The sequence below is a fragment of the Cupressus sempervirens genome, chromosome 8 (genome assembly GCF_028749045.1).
Source record: "Cupressus sempervirens isolate cs-2001-9-10 chromosome 8, ASM2874904v1, whole genome shotgun sequence".
Taxonomy (NCBI): domain Eukaryota; kingdom Viridiplantae; phylum Streptophyta; class Pinopsida; order Cupressales; family Cupressaceae; genus Cupressus; species Cupressus sempervirens.
In genome coordinates, this window is record NC_143125.1 from 660358297 (window position 1) to 660371199 (window position 12903).

Below are 12903 nucleotides of genomic sequence, written 5' to 3' on the forward strand. Positions count from 1 at the left end.
ATTTGATCCTTGTGTTGAGGAGTTGATGGCAGGCAAATTTGGTTTGGGTTCCATTTCTTTCTATTTATCTTGTGATGGCTTTTCACCATTAGGGGTGCATGGGAGTTATGGTTATGAGATAGTGGCTGGTGATCTGTAGAGTTGTGTTGACTGCAGGAGCTATATAGTGTGTGGATTCTCCATACTTGGTACAGTTTCATTCGGGAACGTTCACCATTGTTGCAGAGTTGGATTGTACATTCCGTATAGGCCAGTGGGATGCGTTGATGGTATTCATTGTGTTGGTAGTTTGATTTGTCCACTTTACTTGGGTTTTGATGTTCTAAGAGTTTTTTTCTCATGGGTTTCTGACTGTGGAAGTTGTGATTTTGGAGTTTGGTTGAGCTGTAATTGTCAGTTTGATTATGGATTCCTCTTGGTTATATTGCAGAGGATATTGCAGGAGCCTGTGTTAATTGAAAATAGTATAGTTCATGACTACATTTGGGATCCAGGTGGATTGATTGGTTTATTGTTCAGCCATTTCTTGAGGACAAGCAATATTTGGAAGGGGAGGACTTGTCATGTCCCCTTTTCAAATAATTAAAAATAATAATCTTTGCTAAGGCAGACAGGCCCCAAAAAGGTGAAGTTTAAAAAAAAAGGGATAATCTTTGGAAGATAATGGACTAATAAATAAAAATTATTATTAAAATATGTTTTATTAACCCCTCTTGGATGTGAGTTAGGGTTATGCCCTCTTTTAAGGGGTTTGGAGGCATTTTGGGCTCATTCCAAAACTTGATTTTTGCTCATTTCCTTGTTGTTCTTCAGAGGCTGCCAAACCTGTGGAGAAGGACACCTAAGAATGGGAGTTTTTAGATTTCTAGGAAGGCTAAGGATAGGAGTTTGAATCCATTCCATGTGCATGCTCATGCAGAGTTTGCCTTTGTGCTAAACAGTGTAGATTTGTGGGTTTTCGGGTGTGTTTTTTTGTAAGAGTTTGGTGTTTCCAGTTGAGTATTTCATATCAGTTTGGGTTGCTGCTGTATTTCAGACTTTTAGATGTTAAAATAGATCTAAATATATGTATTTAGTTTTAATTATACTTCTGTGATAGATTATTAGTGTCTTTTTGGTGTTTTTGAGCTATTCTGTGTTGTTTTTGAGAGCCCGATGAGCATTGTTTTTATCCTTTGTTTGGGAGTTGTTGTGTAAATTTTATATAGATCTAGAAATATCATTTTGTAGGCTTTTATGCTGCTGAAATTTCTATAAAAAATGTCCACTTTTAAATTTATTAATAATATGTGAAGCTGTGAAGTTTTTGGCACTATTTTCGGCATACCTGATTTGGGGTTTATTGAGAAATTGGTGGATCTTTAAAATATTGGTTGTTTGATCTTAAAGATCTGATTAGAGGTTTGAAATATCATATAAAATTAGAAAAGAGACATTTCATGTTGAGTGTCAATAAAAATGTATATGTTAACTGAGCATTGCAACATAGACTGCAAACCTCAGAAGAGGAATGATATATACCAAATGGATTAGTAGAGATTGAGTGCTATGGAAGAAACTGAGTTGTAAATTAAAGAACTAGTTAAGAAGGCATCAATATCAACCGAGATAGTTGGCTTCCACCTACCTAAGTACACATCATTGATGAAGAACCTAAATCAATAAAAATAAGGTATATATCAAATTTTGAAGAAATTATTTCATACCTTGCATACTGATTTCAAGAGCACAGAGAGATTTGGCAATTTGAGTGACGAATAAAAGATTTTAGAGTGATTTCTAATAGAAGCTTGAATGAGTGGAGATTTGAACTATGCCAAGTGATTTAGATAAGAAATAATTTCAAACCCTAACAAGAAACATGGTACCTTCATCTATCCCTAGAATAAGTTAAGAGGTTAGTAAAATCCAACTAGTGAAGCGTGATGCTTGTCCTCCACCAAAGTTTTGTGCTATTCCAAAAATTGCGATGAAAGGAGATTCAATGGGTGCTCTATCTTTGATACCACCTAAAGTCATTATGATCCATGATGTTAGAAATCGTTACATGTGTAAAATTGGAGAAGTAGGAGACTACAAGATTAGGAAAGCATATGAGAAGTTGTGTAATAGAGGAATCTTGAAGGACAAATTCAAAGTTGTTAACAGGAAAGGATTAAAGTGTGCCCTAGAATTCTTGAGAAATTTCAAGATTGAATGGATTAAAGTTGTGAGTAGAATTCATGACATGAAGTACTAGCTACAGAATGGACCTACAGAGATCACAGAGAAAATGATTCACATGGTTATAGGTTATCCAAACCTAGACAAGAAGAAAACAATGCAATATTTGAGTCGAGATAAAATTTAGGAAAATATAAGAGCTAAGTAGAATGGGCATTTTCTGTTCATCACAAATATTTTTGATCCAGTAAATGATTTTGTAGTGAGAATCATAGCTCACAAACTTTATCAATCAAGTAGATTGAGTAGTGTGCATTATATGGCTGTGGATCAAGCATGGAAGATTGTAATGAAAGATCATGAGTGATCTTACTGAGCCACAAAGACTACAACTTGTAGAGAATCTATCATCCATAAGAAAAGTAAAGGATTCAAAATGTGTAAGTTTGGATCCCTCACTATGTGTATTTTCTTTTATATCTAGAAGTATTTTTCTAGTATTGGTAATGTTGTATGGGAGGATGAAAAATTAGTGACAAAACATATTAATGAGTACATTATTCAATTGGGAGAAAATTTTGAGAATTTAATGGATACTTATTTTGAAGAATTTAAACAAAGGATGAAAATAAGGATGACAATACTTGAAGAGTTGGTCACAAGGTATTATAGTAACATATATTTTCTTGTGGATACAAACAACACTTTTGTATAGGTAGTAAAGCTGAGGAAGGCTTAGTTACAAAGTTTTGATTATGAAATAGATAGTGATTTAGTAAGTGCAAACATTGGGGCACTATTGAAAAAAGAGATAGATGATGAGGATAAACCTTTTGGTAGATATGAAGATGCTAAAGAAAGACTAACTATAACTATTAAGATAGATTCTAAGGAAAATAAGAGGAAGAAAATGATTGAATACCTAGAATCAAAACTAAGAACCTTAGGCAGAGGTAAAGAACCATTATAGTTAACACAAGGTCTCGGTGAAGATGAGGAAAAAGATAGTGGTGATGAGGAAGATGAAGAAGAAGAAGGTGACAAGGGAAAAACCCTAGTTGTTGTCACTCAACTAAGCAGGAAGGCTAAAGGAACAAAGAATAAGCCAATAGTTAGACCCCTCTCTCCTCTACCACCAAACAAACTAAGGACTAGGGTAGCTACTAGGGCCAAATAGACTACAAAGTAGAAAGTAGTAGAGTCTACAGAGCCCAATGCCCCCAAAACTAGAAGAAGGAGAATGATCAGAGGACCACCTTTAAGGAAATCTAAGTCTATAGATGAGGTATGTGCAAATCTGAGAAGCTCACCAGGATTATCTAGCTTTGGATTTGTAAAATATGATACACTAGATAATACTAATAGAAATAAGATTGAGGAGGCTATGGTAGACATGATTGCAAATCACAAAATAGCTCGTAGTGAAATAGAGAAGAAGATAGCTCAAGATCCATATGATATGTTGAAGATAAGATGGTAGCAAGAAAAGGATGTTGAGAAAAAGATAAGAACTAAACATTAGTTAGACTTGTGCTTGATATGTCACAGGATCAACAAGAGACATTTTTGGAATAGTATAGGAGAAGATTTTTTCCTAAGTACATAATGTTTTTGATTATATAGAATAAAGAGGAAGTTGTACAATAACAAGATGAGTTACTTTGGAAAAGCATTTTTGGATTATCAATAAAGAGAGCAAAGACAAACACTGTAAACATTAGGGATGATTACAATAGTGGAGAAATTTTAGGTGTGCCAAGTCCACAAGGATATATGTCACCACTACATCCTAACACCCCTGACACTCCAGAGGTTGAGTAGTCAAGGTTCATAGGTACAGAGGTAGAAGGTGAAGAGAAAGAAATAAGTGTAGATAATAAGATTGCTTCAACACCTCATATTGAGAAAAGAAAAGAACCAAATAATGCTGAACTAAGTATGACAATTTTTGTCTCAAGCACACATGCACCAACATGACTAAGTGGTGAAAACCCTTCACCAAATCTTAAATAATTATTGAGCAATAGCACTCCTTTACCAAGCAAGAAGAGAACAATAAAAGATGTTTCACTAGATATTGAAGTTAGTCTAGATGAAATAATTGAGATACCACAATTAGACCTAGAAAATATCACAAAGGAGCAAATAATTTTTCTAAAGAAGTTTTGGCAAAGAAGAAAAGGTAAGAAGAGCCAAGAAGAGAGCTTAAGTAGAAATAGGTACTACATGATATAAAACATATTTTTGTTGATGCTTTTAACATTCAAAATTTTGATGAAGATGCACCAATTAACCAGCTTGTAAATATAGTTGATCAAGTCAATGCTAGTAATATGGAGTCAAATGAGATAGTAATGGATTGGTCTATGAGAATATTTGAAACTAAGGTTGTGGACAAAGTTTCCATATCCATTGCCAAGAAAAAAGTGCAATTACAAGAGACAATATAGGTTATTAGAGAACTAATATAAAAGGTACAACATTTGTATAACACTTTATCAAATGTACCAAGATTCAAAAATAGCATCCAAGCACAAATAAATCAAATTCAAGCTGAGATGAAGGGATCCAACAACATTATTTTAGAGTTAGTAGGATCAATCATTGATCATTTCAATAATATACGAAGTTCTCAAGGCACATTGGCCAAGCTTTAGGTAGTTGATAACAATATGAGATCCAAATTGATCTCTATTCAGGCAACGATGATACCTCATTTGGAGGTCATGTAGAGAGAACTGAAAATAACCCAAGATCTTATCATAGAAGATCATAATCTTTTAGTGGCTGATAGTTTAATTGATTTAGCTACAAGACTAAAATTCCAAAATCACATTTTGGAAGCAACAAGAGCCACATGGGATCATGCACTATCCATGATTACCAGAGTTCACAAGGAATTCATTAAGAAATATGGATTACTTCCACCCATTCAACCCCAGTAGTAGTGACATATAGTGTTGAAAAGGTGGGGGAGGGGGGGGGGGGGGGGGCATAGATTTTGAAATAGGGAAATTGAATTTTTTTGTTAAAAAGGAAACAAGGGGCAAAGAGATTTTCATAAGGGGAAATGAATTTGTTATTCATTTTTACATTTTTTATTCATTGGCACAAGTCATAAGACTTAGGGGGAGAGCTCATTATCAGATTGTATGTAACACTGTAAATATGACAAAGTGTTTTTTCCACTAATGTCAAAGGGGGAGATTGTTGGCATCTCTAACCATTATTGTCTATTATTGTCAACCACTTAGTCATTTACAAGGTAGAGTCAAAAATGTTTTTCAAGATGACTTGGAAGAAACATTTAAAGTTTGTAGAGGTTGTTATAGAATATTTAAAGTTTGTTTTATGCATAAATGATGTGGATCACATATCCCTATGTTGTACGATCAATGATTCAAATGGAGAGGCTTTTGTATACAAGAAAATCTAACCTGTCAGCAGTACACATAAACATGAAAATGCTAGTTGTACATATATATCAAAGATTCAAAAAAAATCCAAATACAACTAATTCTATACTTGATTTTTACAACTTAAAGCAATTGAAAAGAAAGAATCCTCATGAAACTTCAGAGCATCTCAACAAGGGCACCCACAATAGGACTTGTTGGTGTGCTCAATAGTGAGGGATGTGGATGTGCTCTCCCAAACACAACTATTGAATGAATCCCATGAAGATTTGCAATGAAATGCAATATGTATGAAGCTAACTAGATGTAAAGAGAATGCTTCAAACAATGGTTTTTGGATACAACCATGCTCAAAGAATTCAAGGAAGGTGAATATGGATGCAAGAAAATAAACTAAGTTATCAATGCAAGAAATGAAATCTAACAACTACCAAAGAGTTAGCAATAATGCATGAAATCACTAAGAGCTCTAGAACTATACTAGCATGATAACAATGTAAATGAGGGAGATGAAGAATGCTTTAGACCAGGGCTCTATTTATATGCTTGAGAGAGGCCTTGTGGAGGTGGCATCTATGTGGCATGCACATAGGTGCCACAAGGGAGACACATGGGCTAATGAGACAAGCCATACGAAGGTCAACAAAAGCCTTTTTGGTGATAAAGATGACTCAAGGTTTGCTCACACATATGTGAGCAACCTTGGAGAAAGGAAAGGGGGATAAGTGTGTAAGAATGTAAGAGACTTTTGGATAAATTAATAAAAGGGAGGCTTTCTTGGATATTGAGTTGCTCACACATGTGTAAGCAAACACTTAGAGAATAAAAGATGCTTAGGAAGGTGTTTAGGTTAACTAAGTGAGATTAACTAGTGGGTAGGCTTAGAAGGATGAGAATGATGGGTGGTAGACTAGGATTTAGGTGGGACTAGGATTAAAATAAATAGGATTTAACTTAATCATAGGATTATAGAATTTAATAAAGTGGAGGGAATTAAATAAATTGGAATTTATTTAAAAGGGGATTGATGGAGCACTATGCATTAAATAGATTAAACACATTAGAGGGGATGCATTTAAATTAAATTTAAATACATTAGGGAAGTGAACCTATTTAATTAAATAAGTATTAGAATATGAAAAATATAATCAATTAATAAATAATCAATTATAATGTCAAGGGAAATATTAAATCAATTATTATAGTGTTTAGGACAATTTTAAGTGTCTATATTTTGCCTCTTTGATGTGATGTCAAGACAACATTATATCAAAGAAAAGAAAATATAGGTTACCCCATAGAGGAGAGGAGTCCTAGGAGTTGTGTCATAGCGACGATAGAGGAGGAGGGTGCCATTGATCTGATTTTTTGCAAAATAAAATTTCCCCAATCTAGGAACAAAAAATTCAGAATTGAGTCCATTATGGAGAATATGGTTTCTATTTTTAGTCCCGCAAATTTGTTAACCTTTGAAAACTTTGGTTAAACCCTATGTCTTGTTCCTTTTAATTTTATTCAGTTGTGTAACTTTTAAAATGTGAATGTTCCATATCCAATTCAAATCTTTTGCACCCCCAAGTGGCCTTTTTCCTATCTATTTCCCACCATTTGATCCTTGTAAGATCTATGGCAATTGCATCATCACTATCAAAATATGCAAGTGTTTTACCCTATGTGACATAGCAACTACCACAAAATTGAAGGGCGGTGCCATAAAATGGAGGTACGATGATCAGAGAGTGCATTGTGTCAGAAGTGTTTGATCATGTTTTTCATGTTAGAGCTATTAGAACCGAAAAAGGAACCAGAACAATGAAGTAAAAAAGGTGTTAATAGAATTCAATTTTCTGATGGGTCACCATGTCACTATCAAAAAAAGTTAGAGCCCTACAGTTAGTGACATGGAACCTCAAAGGAAAAGTACACATGATGACAGTTTTAAAATTCCTTGGTGACCATAAAATTCCCAAGTGGCATGGTGGATGTGTAGTTTTATTGTTCTATCATAAGCACTAATTAGAGTGGTTATGATTTGACATGTATTTATCTTTCTAGCACCAAATTTTAACAAGGCACCGGAGGTTGCTATGTTGTGATCGAAAAATGAATGATCTTTTCCATTAGTGACATAGCGCCTTGACAGAAAATGCTACTGCAACAATAGTTTCAAAGGGTGGGTCCTAGACATTTGCTTTAGTAGATATGAGTCATGCAACCTTTGGACATGGTGGCATACAGTTGGATACATGTCATGCACTAGAAAAGTTGAGAATATTAGAGGTTTCTATGTCATGATTGAAAAAAATTTGCACCTCATCGTTAGCAACATAGCACCCAGCCAGAAAGTGGGCATGTGGTGGTACCTAAGCCATGATGTAATATAACAAGGATTAAAATATTAATTCATGAGCCAACTCGATAGTATGTTCTCATGTTAGTAGTAATTTGAACCCATGCTCTAGTCAGAGACCAAATGAAGAATTGTGATTGTTAGATTAAGATGAGATCAACGAGTCGCCTTGTCACTATAAAAAGATGTCCACTATTTATTCTATGCAACATAGTGACTGGGGACCCACCATAGTGTATGCATTTCATGCAAGTTTCCTCGCCATCAGATCAAGCCTAGATCTATGGTTGTTGCTATGTCACTATGATGAGTTGCTCGAAGTTTATGTATAGTGACATAGCAAACAAGGAGGGACCCACCACTCTAGTAATAAAAATATAGTAAAATGTCTGCCATTAGATTAAGATCAGATCAAGGGTTGTCACTTCCTCACTATAGCAACATGCTCACTCTTTATGTATAGCGAGGTAGCAACTCAATGACACATATCCTCAAAAGTTAGTGGGTCTAGTTTGAAGTGCCAACAATAAAGGAAAGATACACATGGAAAAATATCATTAGATTGACTGCCAACATGTCAAGAAGAACATGAGTCATCTTTGCTTGCATCCTTGGATCATAGGATTTTTTAAAGATCAATGGCATAAATTTGAACATAGGAGGTGGTGCCACTCTATGCATTTATGAGGAATGAAAGCTTGGCATGTGAGAAAAATAGAGTATAATATAGGAGATTTCATTAGTTCCATCTCACATGAACAATGATTTCAAGTTTTTCTAAGAAAAAGCCATTACTAAGAATATTGTGTTGAGCTTGACAAAGAGTGTGAAGCAGTTTCCCATTGTTCACAAAGATATTGCAGAATTATGGAGAGGAATGAGTAGAAAATCAAGTAAGTACTTATCCTTTAACCTCTGTAGCATTTTAATTTCTATGAATTATAGTTAAGATGCCTCTAAAGAAGGTGTTTTCTGGGTGAGAAAACTATTTGGATAGAAACATCCATGATGACTTGCTCGAATTGCTTCCTAAATCCACCATTGAGACTATACAAGTGAAAAAGATAACTTCATTAACCCTAGGCTGAGAGTTAGAGATGGGTTATATGATAAGGGAAATTGGGTTCAGGATGACAACACTTCTCAGACTGGTCTAGATTTATTTAAGAAATGGTTTTCAGAGAGGAACTTGTTTGCCACACATGCCAATATCTAGAATTTTGATTTAAGAAATTTGGTGGTTCCTAGTGTCATTATGGATTATGACCTCCTTGAGGCTATGAAAAAAAACTATGACCAAGCAATTAGAGTAGTGAGGAGAGTCGATGGTGAGATTCTAATCACAATTAGCCCAAAATAAATTAGGCAAGTATTTGGCCTAGGGCCTCTCACTAACTACCATGTGCTAATTAATTTGAAAGGATTAGAAAAAGAATACATGTCAAAGAAGGATATTGTTAGGAAAGTGCACTGAGGGCACATATAGGTAAAATTAGAACTCTACCAGCAATAATAGTAGCCTCAAAGAAAGCCTTCAAAAGAGCATACTTCAATGCTAGGGCTATAGAGGCATATAGGACTCTATGTAGAGTTCTTGGGAAAGTTGAAGAGGAGTTTATGCTTGTGGATTTTAAGTACATGATTACTCAAATTTCCTCTTTTGGTGTGGACATAATTTTTGATTTTACTTCTTATTTAGTTGAAGAAATTCATAATGGCCTAGTTGGAATTGCTAAGGGTAAGGTGGAAAAGATTTTTGATCACTATTCTTTGATAATGCACATGTTTCTGTTCAAAGGAGTAACCTATTTCTAAAAAGAGATGAAATTAAATAGGGAACAAGATGGGGAAGCACTACCAGTCCAATTATGGAGTACAGATATGACCTGGGAAGTAGAGAAAGCTAGTTTTGTCAAATTTGATAGATATTTTGCTTCAAAAATGAGATGTTTATTATTGAGTGACAATCCTAGAATACCCAAGGCATTGGCAAGTCTTATTAGGCCCCTGGACCATCCTATTGGTTTGAAGGTTTCACACGATTGGGGAAAAATCATTCCATATTTAGTTTCAACTGTTATAAGAATTTATGGTTTTAAAGGCCCTTCTCATGTGTTACCTTACCAAGTGCCTTTTAAAGTAGAAATAGCAGAATTTTTGTGGTAGCTGGGAGGACTAGAAGAAACTTATTTGTTGAAAAGATCAAGAGGGTCAATCTTTCCCACTTGCACAATGGCCCATCAATTTGTAATCACAAAAGGGGATGGCTTTCTTTACACTAAATTTTGGATCTATAAAAGATGGTTGTTTCTCAACATCATTTTTGTGACACTGAGGGATTTTATCATTTGGCTTTCAGACATAGAGTTAAGCTAGGTAAAATTGAACATGAATTCTATTTTCCTAAAGATATAATAAGAAATGAATATTCCCTACAAGAGCAAGAGACTAAAAATGAAAAATGAAGAGTTTGCTCAAATTTTTTGGATTTCATTCATTGTTTTGATGTAGATTACAGTCCTCTAGGCAATGTTGTTACAAAAGTAGACAAAATAAATAAGATTATGCTCACTTTTCTTGAAAAAATGGAAACCATGAATGAAAAGTAGGTTCTTATTAATTATTTCCTAGATATGGCGAGGGAAGTAATGAGGAAAATGGGATTTACTCCCAACATAGGGGTAGGTCAATTGACTATCCAGAAGAGGCCAGGTTATACTATCATTCAAAATAAAAAGGCCACTATGGACAAAAGTAAAAAAATAATTAGGTCCACTAGTGCAGTTTAGGAAGAGAGGCCTCCTGAGCCCTCCCCTAAGAGGCAAAAAATAATAAGGGAGGAGGATCCTCATGTTGAGGAATATTCACCTTCACAAACCCCTCTAAGGATTGAGGAAGAACAGCTCACTGGGGAGCAAATTGAGTAATTAGGATCCCAAGGGGGAGTTTTTGTCACCCAATCTAAAATAGATGAAGAAAATCCCCAGGAGCCTCCAGTGCCAAGTTTTGAGTTGAGAATTGTAGATTATAAAGGAAGTGAACTAGACCCTATTTTAGAACAAGCAAGTCAACAGCTTTTGTCAGATGATAATTTTGTTAAGTCTAGAGCCTTTTGCCAGTTTGCATGGAGAACCAATTTGGGAAAATTTGAGGAAAGATGTAATAAATTAAGAACAAAGCATCATGAGTTGGAGGAGGTAGCCTCACAAAATCAAATAAAAAAGAGATGATGCAAGAATTTCAAAATATAACCCTTGAAGAGGGGAGACAAATGGTAAAGGCCTCAAATATTTTATTATTACCCAATTGGAATATTGCTAATGCCTTAATTTTTAATTCTATTTCAAATAAATTGGATTTGCAAGACCCAAATAAGAAGGAATTCATAGGGACTACATTAAGTGAAGACCAGGTTGCTCTGGTTATATGGTCATTGAGACAGGGATCAAGAGCCACCTCATTGCAGGCAGATGAGTTTGGATTAATGAGAAATATTGTTGTAAGAAAGGTAGGTGATACTTCTCATGTGCAAGCTGCACATTGGGGTGTGGATACATCTCAATTTGTTTTGGCCACTACTGAAAAGGAAGAGATGGCCATGTTTGAATTACAGATCAAATATGAGAGTGTTCTAGAAGCTTACAATAAAGAAGTTCAAAAGAAGATTGAACTTGAAAATAAATACACGGGGAGGTCTACAAGACCAAGACTAAAATATCCCCGTCCTCCAATGGAACCTTTTAAATCCACTCCTCTCATAGAATTGCTAGATACCCCACAAAGGCCACAATATTATACTGCTGAAGATTTTAAAGAAGAAAAGAGCAACCTGTGGGCCTTACATGTAGAACTGAATGTATAGTATGACAATAAATTGAGGAAAGCTCTCACATATTTGGGGGATGAAATTGAGTGGCCACTATTTTATGATCAACTAACAAAGACAATAAACATATGAGATGAATTGAAAGCCCATGATGAGGCTCTAAAGCCTATTGTGAATAAATGGGTAAAAAGAAGGAAGGAAATGACATTTTTGTGTTATTCTATCATAAAATTTTCACATGATCAAATTTAAAAGACTTATGATGTTGTTACTGATCTTCCAAAATTTGATAATAAGAGGATTCACCTATAGAGAAGAATAGTAGGCTAGTTAAGTAAGTATAAAAATCAAAAATTTGATTTATTCCCTTGTGCCCTAGATAAAGAAAATAAATTAAAAAACAAGGAGGAATGGGCTAAGGAATTAGATGATTTATTGTATTTAAGAATGAATAAAATTATGAATGAAAGAGGGCATGCATGGTGGGCTACCACAACCAAGGAAATAGTGAAAGCCCCAATATTCTTTGATTCTTTGAAACAATAATTTGTTGATATTGATAAAGAAGCTAAATATGTTATCAGAAAGCAACAAGACATTCTACATTTTGATTGGCTAGATGATACACTATATGAAAAGTGGATGGTAGATATTGCTTCTGGTGAATAGTTAGAGGAAGTTGAAACAAATGATGAAGAGATACATGAAGATGAGTTACAAATCATCAATTCACTTCCATTAGCATCTAGGAAAGAAGAAGATGAAGGAGGGCAGTCATGTCATGCAAAAGATACAATGGATTAATTGGATGCCGTAGTAGAAATGGAACCAAGTGTAACTATAACCTTGGTAATACATGATGACATGAGTGAAAATGTCAGAGTAGAGGTGAATTTGCACAAATTAGAGCCCGACACATTACTGGCAAGTTTGATAGCTACATATGCCGAAGACTTAGAGTAAATAAAGACCAATCATGGGATTTGTAGCATGCGAAGATGTAACAAAAAAGGGGGCCTACCAAGAGAACGATATAATGTTACCATTTTATTACATAGAGTTTTATCTTTTTCTGTTTAGCAAATGTAAATATTTTTTGTAAAAGGACACTTGTCAGTTTCTCTATGCCTAAAGCTTGTTGCATCTCA